This window comes from Anser brachyrhynchus (assembly GCF_964034855.1).
Source record: "Anser brachyrhynchus genome assembly, chromosome: 6".
Taxonomy (NCBI): domain Eukaryota; kingdom Metazoa; phylum Chordata; class Aves; order Anseriformes; family Anatidae; genus Anser; species Anser brachyrhynchus.
In genome coordinates this window covers 36,695,701-36,710,576 of record NC_137700.1, presented here as the reverse complement: position 1 = coordinate 36,710,576, position 14,876 = coordinate 36,695,701, and the positions used below count along the sequence as shown (strand labels likewise).

At 43.7% G+C, this 14,876-nt stretch overlaps 1 long non-coding RNA gene across 1 annotated transcript; it reads right to left on the bottom strand.

Annotated features, from left to right (window-relative positions):
- Nucleotides 1–1,444: 1,444 nt before the first annotated feature.
- Nucleotides 1,445–8,853, bottom strand: LOC308197567. Its single transcript, XR_013953091.1, has 2 exons — nt 3,542–8,853; nt 1,445–2,264 (listed from the first exon to the last, which is right to left on the bottom strand). It is a non-coding gene; the product is annotated as an uncharacterized lncRNA (long non-coding RNA).
- Nucleotides 8,854–14,876: the final 6,023 nt, after the last annotated feature.

Below are 14,876 nucleotides of genomic sequence, written 5' to 3'. Positions count from 1 at the left end.
ATGTGTTCACTAATGGTGAAATCCAAACCATTCCTTCTTAATAAAAGTAGGGTGCCTACATCAGCTCTCTGGAACTACCAGGCAAGGTTTTAATTATGTGCCTTATTTGCTTAGATCTCATTTACATAGCTGTAATCTGGCTGTGGAAATATTTGCTGTCATCTTAAACTGTGAGGGTGAATTCCCTGTTGAGCGGTACGTGTGGCCATCATTGCAGGATGTACAAGAGAGGCATCAGAGTCCTTCAGAAGACAAAATGGGAAAAAAAAAAAAAAAAAAAAAACTTGGGTAAAAGGTCAGCAGGAAAATTGCTGCTGACTTATGTGAAGTTAAAATTTAAGCAGTATGTTAAACCATGTATTGTAAACCATGATGGTGTTTCTTTTGCAGATATGGCTTAGTCAGGCTAACCATTTGAAAACCATTTGTGAAATATTCTCACAAATGCCCTGCTAAAAAGCTCTTAAACACAGATTGCTCTGAAAGCAAGCTCCAGCAAAACTATTTAAACAGCACTGTTTAAATAGAAATACATTTAAATTTAAATACTCCAGAAATGGAGTAGCAAGCTTCCAAGCAAGGAGATTGCTGCCCAAGGACCAAAATGCAAACTTGTCACAGTCACGCCCAGCACTATCACTAGGTCAGCAGGCTATTCTGAAAACACTGCAAAGGGGTGGAAGTATGTAACACAAAAATGAGAGCTCCACTGTTGGTACAAAGATGTCCCTAAGGCAAAGCAAACCTCATCTTTCCCATACTGCAGCAGTGGATGGGGCCTGTGCTACACCTCCGTGTACTGCCTTTTAAAGGACTGACCTAAGCTGAGAATTGTCTAAAATGATTTGTCTACTGTAATTACCACAGATGAAGGGCTTGAGCTGAAGGTCAGTGTCTCACCCTGGTACTGTTTCCACAAATTACAAAAAGCCCCCTTTTTTTTTATTTTTTTTTTTATTTGAGGAGACGGGTTTCAACTGACTAAAGAAACTACCCCCTACCCTCATTTTTAGGACTGAGCAGCAAGTTCTTGTTGGTCTCCCAGACTTCTGCATCAGCAATTAAAACCCAACTCTTTGTTACTGCAGCAGATGGAGTCTTTGAAGGCTTAGAAAGAAGAGGTTTGCTTTGACTTCAGTGGGCATTGGATAAGGGCCCAAAACAAGAAATGTGAAAGACTATTAATGACTGTCAGTATTTTAGTTAGCTAGAAGTATGAGTACATAAATCACACATGGCTCGCTTCATGGGGCAAGGTTATTCAGCATTCGAAATGGTGGGAATGATGTACCAAACTGTTCGTCTCAAGGGCATTATTTCAGATTTGCCTCGTGTTGCTAGTGATTAAAAGTCATTACCATCTGCTCAGTAGCCTATTTGAAATGAGATGTTTATCTCCAACGATTCCTAGCCAAGCCAGGATCCACAACAACCAAAAGCATGATTAGAGTTACTGATTTTATTAGCAACTTTAATAAAGGGACTCAGTAAAAGGTTGAAAGGATGTTGTTGCTTTATGCATGAAGCATGGTAGGTCGGGTAGGGACAGGCCAAATGCTCCATGCAGGTCACTGGAACTGCACAAAGTGATGCCTCGAGGATCTGGTGATTATGCTTTATAGAGAAGAAATAATGTGGAAGATAATAGTAGCTCTAGTATGTGCAAACAGCAGATGAGTGCCGTTGCAGAAGAGGAGGAATCCTTTACTTGTTTGTGCAGAACAGAGATGCAACACTTCCTTCTCCAGGAAGATGCTTACTTCCTTGTCTGCTTTTAGATGAGCTTTTTCTGAAGCAATGCTTACACACCAGAATGCAGAAGAAAATGATGCTAGATGTCAGCTTTTAAAGTAGATTCATCAGCAGAAGGCCATTTCTGTATCTGTGTTCAGCAAATCACTTTATGATTCCAGCTTTATTGTCTGCATCCAAATCAGAGCAGATAATTGCAAGGAGGTCAGTCATGGCTCATGTTCTTCCTGTGAAAACAGAGTTGCAGCTGTCTGAAAGTTTAGGTCCTAGTCATGTGAACTGTTCCCTTTGTCAGCTAGGGGAGTTTTGTCCGTAATAGCAACTGTTAAAGCCTGAAGTACATCTAATATTTTTCCTCTAACTGTTCCATCTGGTTGGATAATAAGGCGCTGATAAATAACTCTTCAACTTGTTAGTTCTTTCAGTCCCATTCCGATGGGCACACAGCACGTACTTGATTGTGTGTGAGTGGGTCTTTACAATAAAAGTAGGTTCTTCAGCATCTTGTTGAACTGCAGCAGTTTTGAAAAAAAAATATCAATTATTGCATGCAAGGGAAAGATAAAACTACCCATGACATATACTAGCACTAGGTTTGGCAATTTTTGTTAGTCATTGTTCCCATGATGGTTCCTAAACTGCAAGTATTTCATGAACAGATTTTTCTATTTTGTTCAGAACAAGATCGGTAGTCTAGGTTTACACCAATTAAAATTTTACATCTATGTTTCTGTTTATTTTTAAGAATATTTTCTTTCCATCTTTATTCTGACTTCTCTGATATTAGAGGGATTATTTTCAGTTGAGAATGGTTTAGGTAAGAGCAGGTTTTGGTTAGCTGATTTACTGCAGATTTGTAGTGCCAAACTGAGTTGGACTGAACAGAATCGCAGAATCATTTAGGTTGGAAAAGACCTCCAAGATCATCAGGTCCAACTGTTAACATAGCATTGCCGAGTCTGCCACCAGACCATGTCCCTAAGCACCACATCTACACGTCTTTTGAAGACCTCCAGGAATGGTGACTCAGCTGCTTCCCTGGGCAGCCTGTTCCAATACTTCACAACCCATTCAGTGAAGAATTTCTTCCTAATATCCAACCTAAACCTCTCCTTGCACAACTTGTCCTATCACTTGTTGCTTGGGATAAGAGACTGACCCCCATGCCGCTACAACCTCCTTTGAGGTAGTTGTAGAGCAGGATAAAGTCTCCCCTCAGCCTCCTTTTCTCCAGGCTAAACAACCCCAGTTCCCTCAACTGCTTCTCATAAGACTTGTGTTCCAGACCCTTCCCCAGCTTCATTACCCTAAATGAACACAGCATGATTCAGATGTTTTTAGTTATTCCTTCTTAACGTGAAATGCACCCCTGGCAGTTAACTAAAGAAGAGACCAGCAATTCTTCCTGACCACATATTGGTCATAAATCACCCATAGAGCTATGCAGTAATATGATATAGATACGATTTAAATTGTTCCTTAAAGAGCCTGTTGCATTTAGTAGGTGAGGACATACCTGTTAAGGAGTGGGAAGTCACTTTTAATCTCTGGTACATGTCCAGGTGTAATGACAGAGCATGGTCTGGAATCAGAAGACTCAGTGATGATGAGGGGAAAAAAATATATATTTTGTAGATCTTTGGGTTGTTTTGTTTTTTTTTTTTTGAATAAAAGCCTTAGTAGGATTCTCAGTTCTTGTTTAAATTTGCACAGTTGCTTGTTAGAGTTGCTGTCAAAGAACTAATTTTCCAAGAATCTGCATCCTAATTAGGAATGACGAAGGACTCACCAGATGTTCATACGGAAGAATGCAGCACATGAGGGATTGTTTATGCAGACCATTCAAGTCCACACTGCCCCCCTGTAAATTTAGAACATAAGGTTAAAAAGATTTAGACACTGACATCTGAGAAGCTGCCACTGCTACATTAAATTCAGCAATATGAGTTGAATTAAAGTGTGTTTTCTAGACAAAACATTCAATCTTGATTTGAAGATAGAAGGAGACAGAAAAAAATTAGATTTATGCCTTCACCAGTAGTTCAAATTTGTGCTTGTTTTCTCACCTGGCTTTGTACAATTTTCATGTCCAGATAAATGAGATAATAATCAGCCCTTTGGTGGCCCATTCTCACCCTGTGAGCACACATACAGACTGATTCGTGGTTTGTGACGGATGTGCAGTACCTGAGCTCCCACACCTCAGATGACCGTCTTTCCTCACCTCTTTTGATAGAGGGAACAGTCTGTATCTCCAGAAGAAGAAAAAGAAAAAAAAAAAGAAGGAAAAAAAAAAAGACACTCTACATCTAGCATTAAACTCACATCAAAGTTAAATAAATATTGTGTAATTTCTTCACATAAGCAAGCTGAAGCCTTGATCTAGGGGGGTATTCTCTCCCAAAACAGTGCTACCGTTCAGATTTGTTGTGCCTGGGCTGCAGCAGTGGCACAGCCATCTTCTCTGCACGAGCAACTGGGTCGGTCCAGGTCCCCAGCCCTCGACTAGCAGCAGATGCTTATGGAAAGAGCAAGAATGAATACTGCAAGGAGTTCCCTTCACCTCTTATGTACCTCACCAGCCCAAGCAAATGCCTCTGATAAGAAGGTCAAAGCTGTGGGTTTGCTATGCATTGTCCCAGGAGTGAATTTGGAGGCCAGAGGTGTCCGCTGTATGCCCTGGCAGGGGGAGCCAGTGGCCATTCTGGCACATTTTGCCTGGAAGATGTCCTGCTGGCATGAGAACTACCACAGCACACCTCCTCCGTCCCCTTTTATTGGCAGGCTCTCACCCTGGAAAAGCACAAGTAACCACGGATTAGTTCCAATTAATTCAGAAGTGCAAACAAACAAAAGTAGCCATTGTCCACGGGTGAGGGCTGCCAACTGCATTGCTAATGAGAGCTCCAGAATCAATAATCGAGCAGCTCCAGGCAGAGAAGTGTAGTTCTAATGCACGTTATAATACTGTTAACAGAAATTTTTCCATTTACCATAAATTATTCAACTTTTAATTGCTTAGGCTGTAGAGTCTGTAAAGATGCTAATTGCCACCTGTAAGATTAAATTGATAATGTCTGCTTTTTATTTTCATAAAGACAGTCTTAAAATGGCAGAGAGAAAAAAGACTTTGATTTGTCGGGTACCCTGTTAAAAATAAAGAGATTCTAAAGATGGTGAACACTCTGCTTTTGATTCTGGCTAGCAATCATTAAAATGACACTGCATATTTACTATGTTGCTGTGAATAAATAAATATTTTGACATAGCTGGATCAATATTATTCTACTCTATCCAGATTATCCTATCTCATGTCGTGATCACGGACTATGAACAACCCTAAGGTCAGAATATATTTTTGCCTGTCACAATGAAAGTCCTAAATTATTATTATTTTTTTTAATAAGAAAGGAAAATGGAGTTGAGTATTGTCAATTTTCTGACAGGTTTCTTATAGATTTTCATAATATTTTTTATCATTCTTTCTTTATCTGGCCAGGTTTGTATGGATATTCTCTAGACAGATGGACAAATTGACTTTAAGTTTGCTTTTTATAGTAATCACACCAGGGAAAAGATAATGAGAAGTTTATTCAGAAATATTTTTGCTAGTAAAAAAGGATTCCATTTGCTGCACCTATAAATCCAATACCACCTAGAAAGCCCACCTGGATTATTTTTTTTTAATGGATTTCCTTTAATTTGAGCCTTTCTTTAAAATGTTTGATGAGGAAAGAACCATGCTTTTCATAGTATCCTGATTCACCTTCCACTTCTGAAAGGAACATTGCATCCAATCTCCACTGTTAAAACTGAAATAAACTAAAACAGAGAATGTTTTCCTCTGCTAGACATTGAAAGCCTCCTTCCTGGAAAGCTGAAAAAAAGGCCAAAATATTTTTTTTTCTCTTAGCTCAGGAGCTCACTTTGAAGCAGTACTCACTTACACAGCTGAAGAACTTGATCCCAGGAGTGCTATCTGCTGAAGTCAGTGAGAGGAAAAGGATGCTCGAAACCATGCCCTAATTGCTAACTTGGCTTGAAGGTACCTTCTGTGTCCTACTAAGACGCCATCCCTACAGTTTACGGTAATCATCTCGTGTTGTCACAAGGTCATGGTGAGCGGTGATGGCCAAGACTAGCAGCGTGCAAGTGTAGCGTTGACACGAGCACTAAGTGGATGGTACCAGAGCAATGATATTTTGGCAAGAGATCATCTACAAGAGGTGACCAGGGATGTGCAGAAGGAGATGTACTTGAGTTACTGCTTCAGTAAAGATACTCTGCTCGAGTACCCTGTTGGTTTAAGTCCTTGAGTTCATAGGAAGGTCATTAAGTTACTTGTTTCTGGAGTATATTTATTACTTTTAAATCCAGTGCAGTCTATTTAGTCTTTCTTGGAGCTTCTTTGTGAAACATTAATGAGAAGCTCACACACACAGTCATAGAATTTGTCTGATTACTCCATTCATATTTAATAAGCTTGCTGCTTACACTTCAGAGCAACAACAGAAATTAGATAATGCAATACTTTAGTGCTGGAGTGACCCTAAATTTGGCTCTAAATTATTCATTATACTGGCTGAGGGCAAGACAGCTGTCGTAACCTTAAATTTATCTAAATCCTACATTGCCTAATTGGTGCCTCTTTGTTGTTATTCCCACTTAAAAAAATAACTAATTTTTATTGAAACCGAAAACATCCAGTTTTAATCTGTTGCCGATTTATCATCAGTCTCTGCAGAAGTACTGCAGTCAGCTAAAAGCAAAGATAATTTAGTTGGACTTCAGCTGTATATACAACACGTGAGCCCTGCAATCAAGTGAGACTGGGAAGATCTGTTTTGTTAAAGGGGTGATTGTATTTTCTAGCTAAGACAGTATTTTTTAAAGCTGTCAATTAGATGAGAACACAGATATTAACCAGATGTTCTCCCACATTTTTAGGTTTTTATGGTTTCATTTTATAAACTATATGTCTCTTTCTCATGGGTCTCGTCCAGAAACACACTACCAATGTAGTATTTTTTAGGGTTTTAAAGAAAATAAACTCTGTAAGGTTAAAGGTGTAATACAAATGTAGGTATAGTCCAGCCATCAAGTAGAATCTAAAATCATACCTTAAGTGTAGGTGGGCTCATAATCTGTTTACCAGGTGAGAAATCATACCTTCATACCTCTCATACCTGTCATACCTCTAGGGTTGTCACTGGGAATGGCCTGTTCTTAAAAGTGTTATCTGAAAAGAAGCACAGATTTCATCGAAACATCCGAGGGAAAAATAAATGGCAAAGATGAATTGGGGTGTAACCGCCCTGCGGATGAGCAGGAGGAAGCCAGAGGCAGCGCAGCTGCCCCTGCGTTTTCATCGCCTGCATCGCCTGGACAGCCCCAGGCCGGGAGAGTGACGGCACCGACAGCACCGACTTGACCAAACGACCTGCTCTGAAAGGCCAGAGGGAGGGAATAGCATATAAAATGCTGCCACGTTACTCCTAAAATACAGTAACTGCCCATCAGAGGTTTGGAGCCTCTTGGTACTCATTGCCTTTCAGGTGCCATGCACGGTAGTGCGTCGCTATCAGTGTGTGTTGTTAACGAATAAAGTAACATGTTTAAGAGTCGAAGGCATTTTATCGTACCTCGAGTGCTGACTGGAACGCTCACCGAGACAGATTGCATATCCTGACAGCGGTCCAAGGGGGAAAAAACAACTTTGGGAAGGCAACACAATCTAAATTTTGTAGAGTTGAGCCAACAAACAGATGGCAGGAACTAAACGTCCTTAAAAAAAATAATCCCGTGGCCGTGGCTGTCCTGGCATCAGCCTGAAACCCTGCCAAACTGAGAGCCCCGGTGAATGAGCTGCAAGGAGCTCACAGTCATCTCTGTCCAAAAGAGCTTAAGGGGGAAGAGCTGGGAAGAACTGCTGCAGATGACGGCAACTCCAGAAGTTAACACGGGAACCTGCCCGCTCAGTGAGGTGGGAGGGAGGGACGCTGAAAGAAAGCAGCGATTTCTTAGTCAGATTAGTAAGTTATTTTTCAGCAGTGGCAAACCAGCTCCTGTAGCTGCTCCACAGCAGGCAGCTCCAGCTCCTGAAGATTTGCCTGGCGTGCAGGGAAGAAGGCAGGTGCCTATGGAGCTGAGATCCGTCTCGCCCAGGGCACGGCAGAGGAAGGTCTCTGGACCAGCAGCCTCGCCGGTCGCCCCTCAGCAGCCCCATCCCCACAGCAGCCCCGGCCACCCAGTCAAGTCCCCCCACAGCACCGGGTAAGGGCTCCCCTTGCAAATAGATCCCACTGAATAACTCCAAAGTTTCCCTCTGCATTTTGGAGAGCAGGAAATACCAGCCGGGGAAGGGGTGAAGCCTAGAATAGCAACTTATATTGAACAAGACCTGCAAAACTTTTTTCCTCATTATTTTAAATAGGGCTTAATGTCTCAGACAACTAAAAGAAAATCTGTTTTCCCCTTCAGAAGCATTCTGTGCTCTTAATTCATCCAGATTTAGCTTCAAAGTCCAGCTCTTTTAATGCTGAACACTGTGCTTTCTGTGAGAATTAAGAGTTCTGCTTGAATCCTTCACCGGGTGACGCTGGCAGCAATGCAGTACACTTGCATTGAGAACAGACAGAAGCCCCCCAGAAGCCCTTCCCTCAACAGGTAGAGTTGGCAAGATCTGATCGCTCCTGATTCACATTTCCATCTGTCTTCCCATTGAAGGGTGAGGGCGAAATGCCTGGGGGAAGGCTGGCCACACAGCTGGTACTGGTTTTCCCTGCATCGTTGCCATCCAAAGTGAAGGAGACAGGCAGGAGGGGCTGCAAACACTCACGAAATGCTGAGCTGATTAAACTTGCTTTGATCCTCACAGTAATTCTGCATCCAGGATGCTGTGGCACATCACTGCATTGCACACATCACCGAGCTGGAGCTGTTCCTGGGGGAAGGCTTTTCTCCCCAAAGCCTGCAAGAGGATTCTTTATTCCACGGTTAAAAGGGAGTGACTGAAGCAAACTGTCAGGGGAGCGAGCAGGCTGCGGGGTCTTTTTCTTTCTGCCGGGGCCTGCCTGCACGGCCAGCCCAGCACAGGCAGCATAGAGGACACTTAGAGCCACTTCCCTGCTTGCTGGGTTTGATTGCCGTGTGCTGCTTGCCTGCAGATCCAAGCCTTCGCCATTCTCTTTACCCTTCCCAGAAGTGCACTTAGCGATAAATGGAAGGTTCGAATTCAGACATTCACTCTGGGGAAAAAATGGGTTGCAATAAATAATGGTCACAGGTTAAGTCATCCAGGTATTGTGTGTTCCCATTAACGGGCATCAGAGAAAAAATATGCTGTAATGCTTGCATATGACTTTTTTTTTTTTCCAAGAACATCCATTTTAAATTACATCTCATGAGAGATTTCAGCTATTTTCTTTGCGTTCAAACACAGCTTCCCTCTATATCTCTGACTGAAGCAGAGAGCTGAATGCAAGCTGCAGAGAAATCTGTTAGAAGATGCCCGCAGGTATACGTGGCACAAAGACACAGGAACTTTATCTTATTTTCTGGCTGCTCTGAACTGATTGTGGGGATTAATGATTTATCTCTCTTTAAAGAACTCCTTGGAGCTACATAGTCTCAAATCAGATAAAGTATACACCATTCCCCAACCAGGCACCTGCCAATTTAGGTTTATCCTTTAATCTGGGCACATCTAGTTTTACAAAGATTTGACTTAAAGGAAAGTTTCCTGAGAGACATCATCAGTGCTCATCAGTTTTCCAAAACCCATGTGATGTTTCTTCTGAGACCCCCCCCTAGCCTGGAAATTTTTGAGATGAGAGGAAAAGAGCAGAGATTTACTGCGCTGCTGGGAACAAGCCGGTACCACACCTCTGCGATGGGGGAGTCCCCTGAGCGGTGCAGAGGGCTTGAGCTGGCTTCTGACACAAGGAAAAAGTTTGCTTTGGAGAATATCACAGCCATATTTCATCCTGCTGCCAGCACCAATGGAGGCTGCCAGCAGGCACAGAGAAAGCAAGCAGCTCCTTCCTCCGCCTAGCATCTGTTTAAGTTTGCTGCAAACTTACATATCCATGCAAAAAGGGAGTAAGAGATTGCTCAGAATCAGAAGTACATGACACTGGTCTATAGACAAATCTTGAAGAAGTCAATACGGATGTTTCTGGAAGTACACCAGAGACAATGTGGCTCAGTGACATTAAAGCTGATTATTGACTCCCTTGTAATGAAGTCAATGGGAGTCATCTTGGTGAAAGCGTGTTTCGACTAGATACTTGTCTGATTCATGTCCTCATTTATGTGAGTCTGAAGTGGGATTTGTTCTTTGCGGGGAAAAAAAAAAAAGATTCATTCATATATACAATAAAAGGGAATTCACACGCACTCAGGAGAAGTCTGCCAAATGCAAGGCAGCTCCAGAGAAAAATGGCATTGTAAACCACCTCATAGCTTAAAAGAAAATAAGCTGGGCGTACAACAAGGTGGGAACCATCTGCTTGGCTTCAGTGGGAATTTCCCCTGAGTATTCACTGCAGGGGTGGATAGATCATGAAACAGAGGATTATTTTTCCTCCTTTAGTAATTAAATTTACTGGGTTTCTGCAGAACAGTTCCTGGCACAGAGTAAGACATGTATATGCAGTACCTTATCATTGTAAGGCCACATAATTACAGTGATAAACAAGCCCATTTCGTTAAGCAGAGTCTGACATTTTGTCTGATTGACAGACCTTCATTTGCTACAGACCATAAGTCCATTTTATGCAGTCATGTCAGATTTCCCACTCAGCCACTAGTCCATGCACCAAAATGCCTTTCCTTTCCCTTGGCATCCAAGATAAATACCCGTTTGATGTAGTACCAGATTTCTCTAGCGAGCTAAAATTTGAAGGGGGCACCATATTTGCTTCATTCTTCTTCATGACATTCAGACTAAACAGCTGGCCTTCCCACAGGTCTTCTGCGAGGCTGGGCGCAGAGAACATGAATCAACAAGGCAAAGGTCTCTATGACCTTGTGATAAATTGGCATTGTCCTTTGTCTAGGTGCTTTTGGACCCGCACCATAAATTCTTGATCAGGATGTAAATCCAGATCTACTCCCAGTTTGCTTCTCCTGTGATATCTGGAATTAATACAGCAGGTAGTGGTGCAGTTCCAGTGCAATTGCGGTTAAATATTGCTGTCAATCTAAGTGCCTTTAATTAAGAAATATTTACAGAGCAATTGGATGTTCTGAGAACTGCAATATAGTGACTTTGAATTCTTCAAGACTTCTTTTTCTTTCTTTCTAATCTGAAGATTTTCTTTTGCATTTCAGCTTCTTCTGCACTTGTAATTTAAAACTGTGTCACATCCTCACAGCTGACCTGTGGTGTTCTGTGGTTTTATCCCTACAGTTTCAAATACTACATGTTGGATTTACTTTTATTTTCTACGTGAAATGAAACCAACCTCAAGAGTTGCACAACGTCAGAAGGAACACTTTCTCCTAGTTAAATTTTCCTGAATCTTGTTGAATATGCTAACCTCATTTTTTCCAATTCCCTTGCTAAGTGGAAAAGGCCAGAAGAAAGTACAATAATTGCTTGCTATTGTCTTTACTATTAATTAAAAATTCATAAATAACATGTACAAACAAAGATGAATAATTCATCTCCGAACAGTGGGTCTGACAAGGAAAATCCATATTCTGAATATATTTTCTCCAGATGCATCAGGCAATGAAACCAGCTCCCACAAAGGAGTTTAACACTATCGTGTTTGTGTATCTTGAATATAAACATGGCCAGGTGAGTTTACAGAGAGAGACAGAGAAAAAAAATAGAAGAGAATTAAGGAGAGATGTATAGAATAGGCATTTAGTAGATATAGGTTAGGGAGCCGTGCAGGCCGGGGGAGCGGTGTTCGGTGCCAGGCCGGCTCGCAGGCGCTGGTCAGTCAGTGACACCGGGCTCCTGAGGGGCAGGCGGAGGCCGTGCAGCTGGCTGGGTCTGGGCGCCAGTGGTGGCCGCCCTGTCTGCCAGACAGCTGGAGGTTTCCTTATCTCTGAAGCCTTACGCTAAATATGCTACCGAGTTCTAAAACGCCTCACACTCCCTCAGGGAAGTGTCTGAACCTCCCAGCTGTGACAGCATTTGTGCTTCCAGGCACACGGTGGGGATTTTTTTTTGTCTCTGGGCTGCGATGCACAGAGGTTGTCTGAGCTCCCAAGGGCACAAGAGGAGCCCAGGGGCCCTCAGACACACCCAGAACTTGTGGTTTTGCTCCATTTCCTTTTCTCATGTGGAAAACAGATGATACATGACGTTATGCCGGACAGCCATCATAGAAAGCTTTGGGTTGGAAGGGACCTTAAAGACCATCTAATTCTACCCCCCTGCCATAGTCAGGGACACCACCCACCAGACCAGGTTGCCCAGGGCCTTGTCCAACCTGGCCTTGATCACCTCCAGGGTTGGGGCATCCACAGCTGCTCTGGGCAGCCTGTGCCCGTGCCAGAAGATGTTCTTACCTCAGCAGAGCTGGATCCCCAAGCTGTCAGCCCCGCAGTGCAACGCGGCTGTGCCGCGGTGCCACAGACCACACAAGATGGACTCCGGGCAGGAGCTGGGCCTGCTCGGGGGATGGAGGAGCTGGGGCCGTGGGGAGGAACCTCCTGAACTGGCACAGCTGAGATCCCTGGGGTACTGAATCCGTGCTTTGGATCAGGAGGGTAGGGTATGAGAGATTCTCCTACAACGCATATTTTGAGATAAATGCCAGTTGCAGTGAAGCATCCACTATGAACCAGTCTGTTAGAGAAGGGGCATGCTGCTGTTGTGCCAGTTACCGCTACAAAGCACCATTGGTCCACGAAGCCTCGCAGGACGTGGCTCACAGGAACCACTTCGGCAGGGTAATAGAGGTGCTATATGTTGCCCCTGACTGAAAAGCTGCAAAACTGCCCGGCAATGAACAGGTTTCGCAGCCTTTGACTGACGATGAACTGGCCTTGTGAGTTTAATTAGCCGGTGAGGAGGCAGAGGTACCAGAACTGTTCTCAGTTTGGTTCAGTGCAGAGTAAATAATCGCTCTCCAACTTCCCTCGCCCCTGAAATTTATTCCTTGCTTGGATCTGACCGCATCTGCGAGTCAGGGAGGCAGACACTGGGAGCGAGGAGGAGGCTTTTGCAACCTGACCCTCAGGATGAGTAGCTGCAGCTAAGGCTTTTGTACTGACCCATTTTTCTAAAATATTTATGCCTGATCAGCCGCTGCTGTTTACTTCAGGCTCTGCCCTCTTGGCCCACCCGGAGCTGCCTTATCGGCCAGCCTCTGCTATTTACAAAGCACAAAAAAAAAATGCTGCAAATCTGAAATTCAAGAAAACCCTTCCTTTTTGCCATGTGCTGAAGTTTCCACTAAGGGAGCCATGAAGAATTAATGGTGCAGGCAGACAGGGCTATAAGTGGAGACCAGCATATGCCCCAGCAGCCTCACATGAGCATGAAAGGCCGGGTGCCCCTCACCTCAGCAGCCACAACTGTTGTCAAATGTAGGTGCGGATGGCTTTTCAGGGCCCCTTGTCATCTTTGGGTGGTGTGGTCAGTTGTTTCATACATACTGGGTGCTTTCCCCTTGCCTGTTTGCAGAAGGGGCAGCCTCTGCCACAGAAACACATTGAAAAGCCTCCGAGCAGGCAGCAGAAAGCTGGCTGGCACTCCCCATATAGATTTCTTTCTTTCTTCTTCCTGTATATTTGCTTTTAATGGATCAGAAGCACGGCATGCTCCTTTGCATCATTTTCAGTGAGGAAGGAGCTAAACTCCTGCTCCGTGCTCTCCCCTCTGACCTCCCTCATTACTGTAGGAAGGGCAAAGAAAGTCGATGTGGAAAAGACCCGCTGGATCCTGAGATCCATCAGGCTGCTGGAGGAAGGGTATGGCCTCTCTGAGGTGACAGATGGAGCTGAGGTCAGCAAATTTGTCCTTTTAAACAAATTTGCAAGAAAAGGTGCTTTTGCTGTGAGACTTTGGGGTTGCTTTGGTCAGTTCTGCTTTTTCACTGTGTCTAGATCCAGGCTGCCTGGAGGTAACCATGGGTTTGCCAGTGATTTCAGTGTCATGGGAATTTGATCTTGAAATACACTGAGTTCACAGGCCATATAAACTACAATATTTTGCACGTCTGCTCTCAATCCAGAGAGCCAGAGGGCTGAAGGTACATTTCCTCACTGCAAACAGCAAGAAATAGATCTTGACTTAAAGGAGAGCCACCTTCACTGACCGTTGTGCCGTTCCTCAGAGAGGGCATGGAAGGGGAATCATGGCCACCCACACTTTATTGACTTTATTCCTTTCTTAACTAACAGACGAACTTCTGAAAATGTGCGCAGTAGACATTTTCTGAGATATGAGAGCCAGCTCTAAATTACGATACTCAAATCACCAATTCAGAGCCCTCAGAAATATATATATTTTTCCATTTCTTCCACTATAATTTCCGGGCTGGGGCTTCTAGCCATTAATAGCATCTACATCATTACGGTGCCGTGACACTCCAGCAGCACCCTCATCCATTTCAGTCATTGATCCACTAATGTGTGCCGGATGAAAGAGGAAAAGGTCCAGCTCATTCATCCTCCCCTCCCTCCTCCTCCTCCTCTTACCAGGTGGCAGCCACTCACCCTGTGCTTTAAATCCCTATCGGATTTCAGATGCTCGGTGTTAATTGCTTTGGACTGACCCCAGACAGCGAAACTAAAATTAAAGTAACGGGGCCATAGAAGTGGGTGAAATGCTACAGGAGTGAATGGCTCTGCAGCTGCTTCCCTTGGCCACAGTCTGCTGGCAGCAAGGAAATAACAAGTCAGAGCTGGGGCTGCAAAGCACACTCAACAGCATTGGATCCTTCCTGGAACATGAAGCCGAACCAAGAGAAAGGCTACAGAAATTAGGCAATAAGGACATCAAAGGTGCAGCAACACGCTGCTGCAGGGATGGCACCTGAAGTAGCATCAACTGCACAAGTAATGCTGCAATTCCTGCTGCACGTGAGACAAAAAAAAAAAATCCTCCCTGCGGCCATCTACAGTAAATCCATACTGCAGCTCTGTGTTTGAGTGATGGT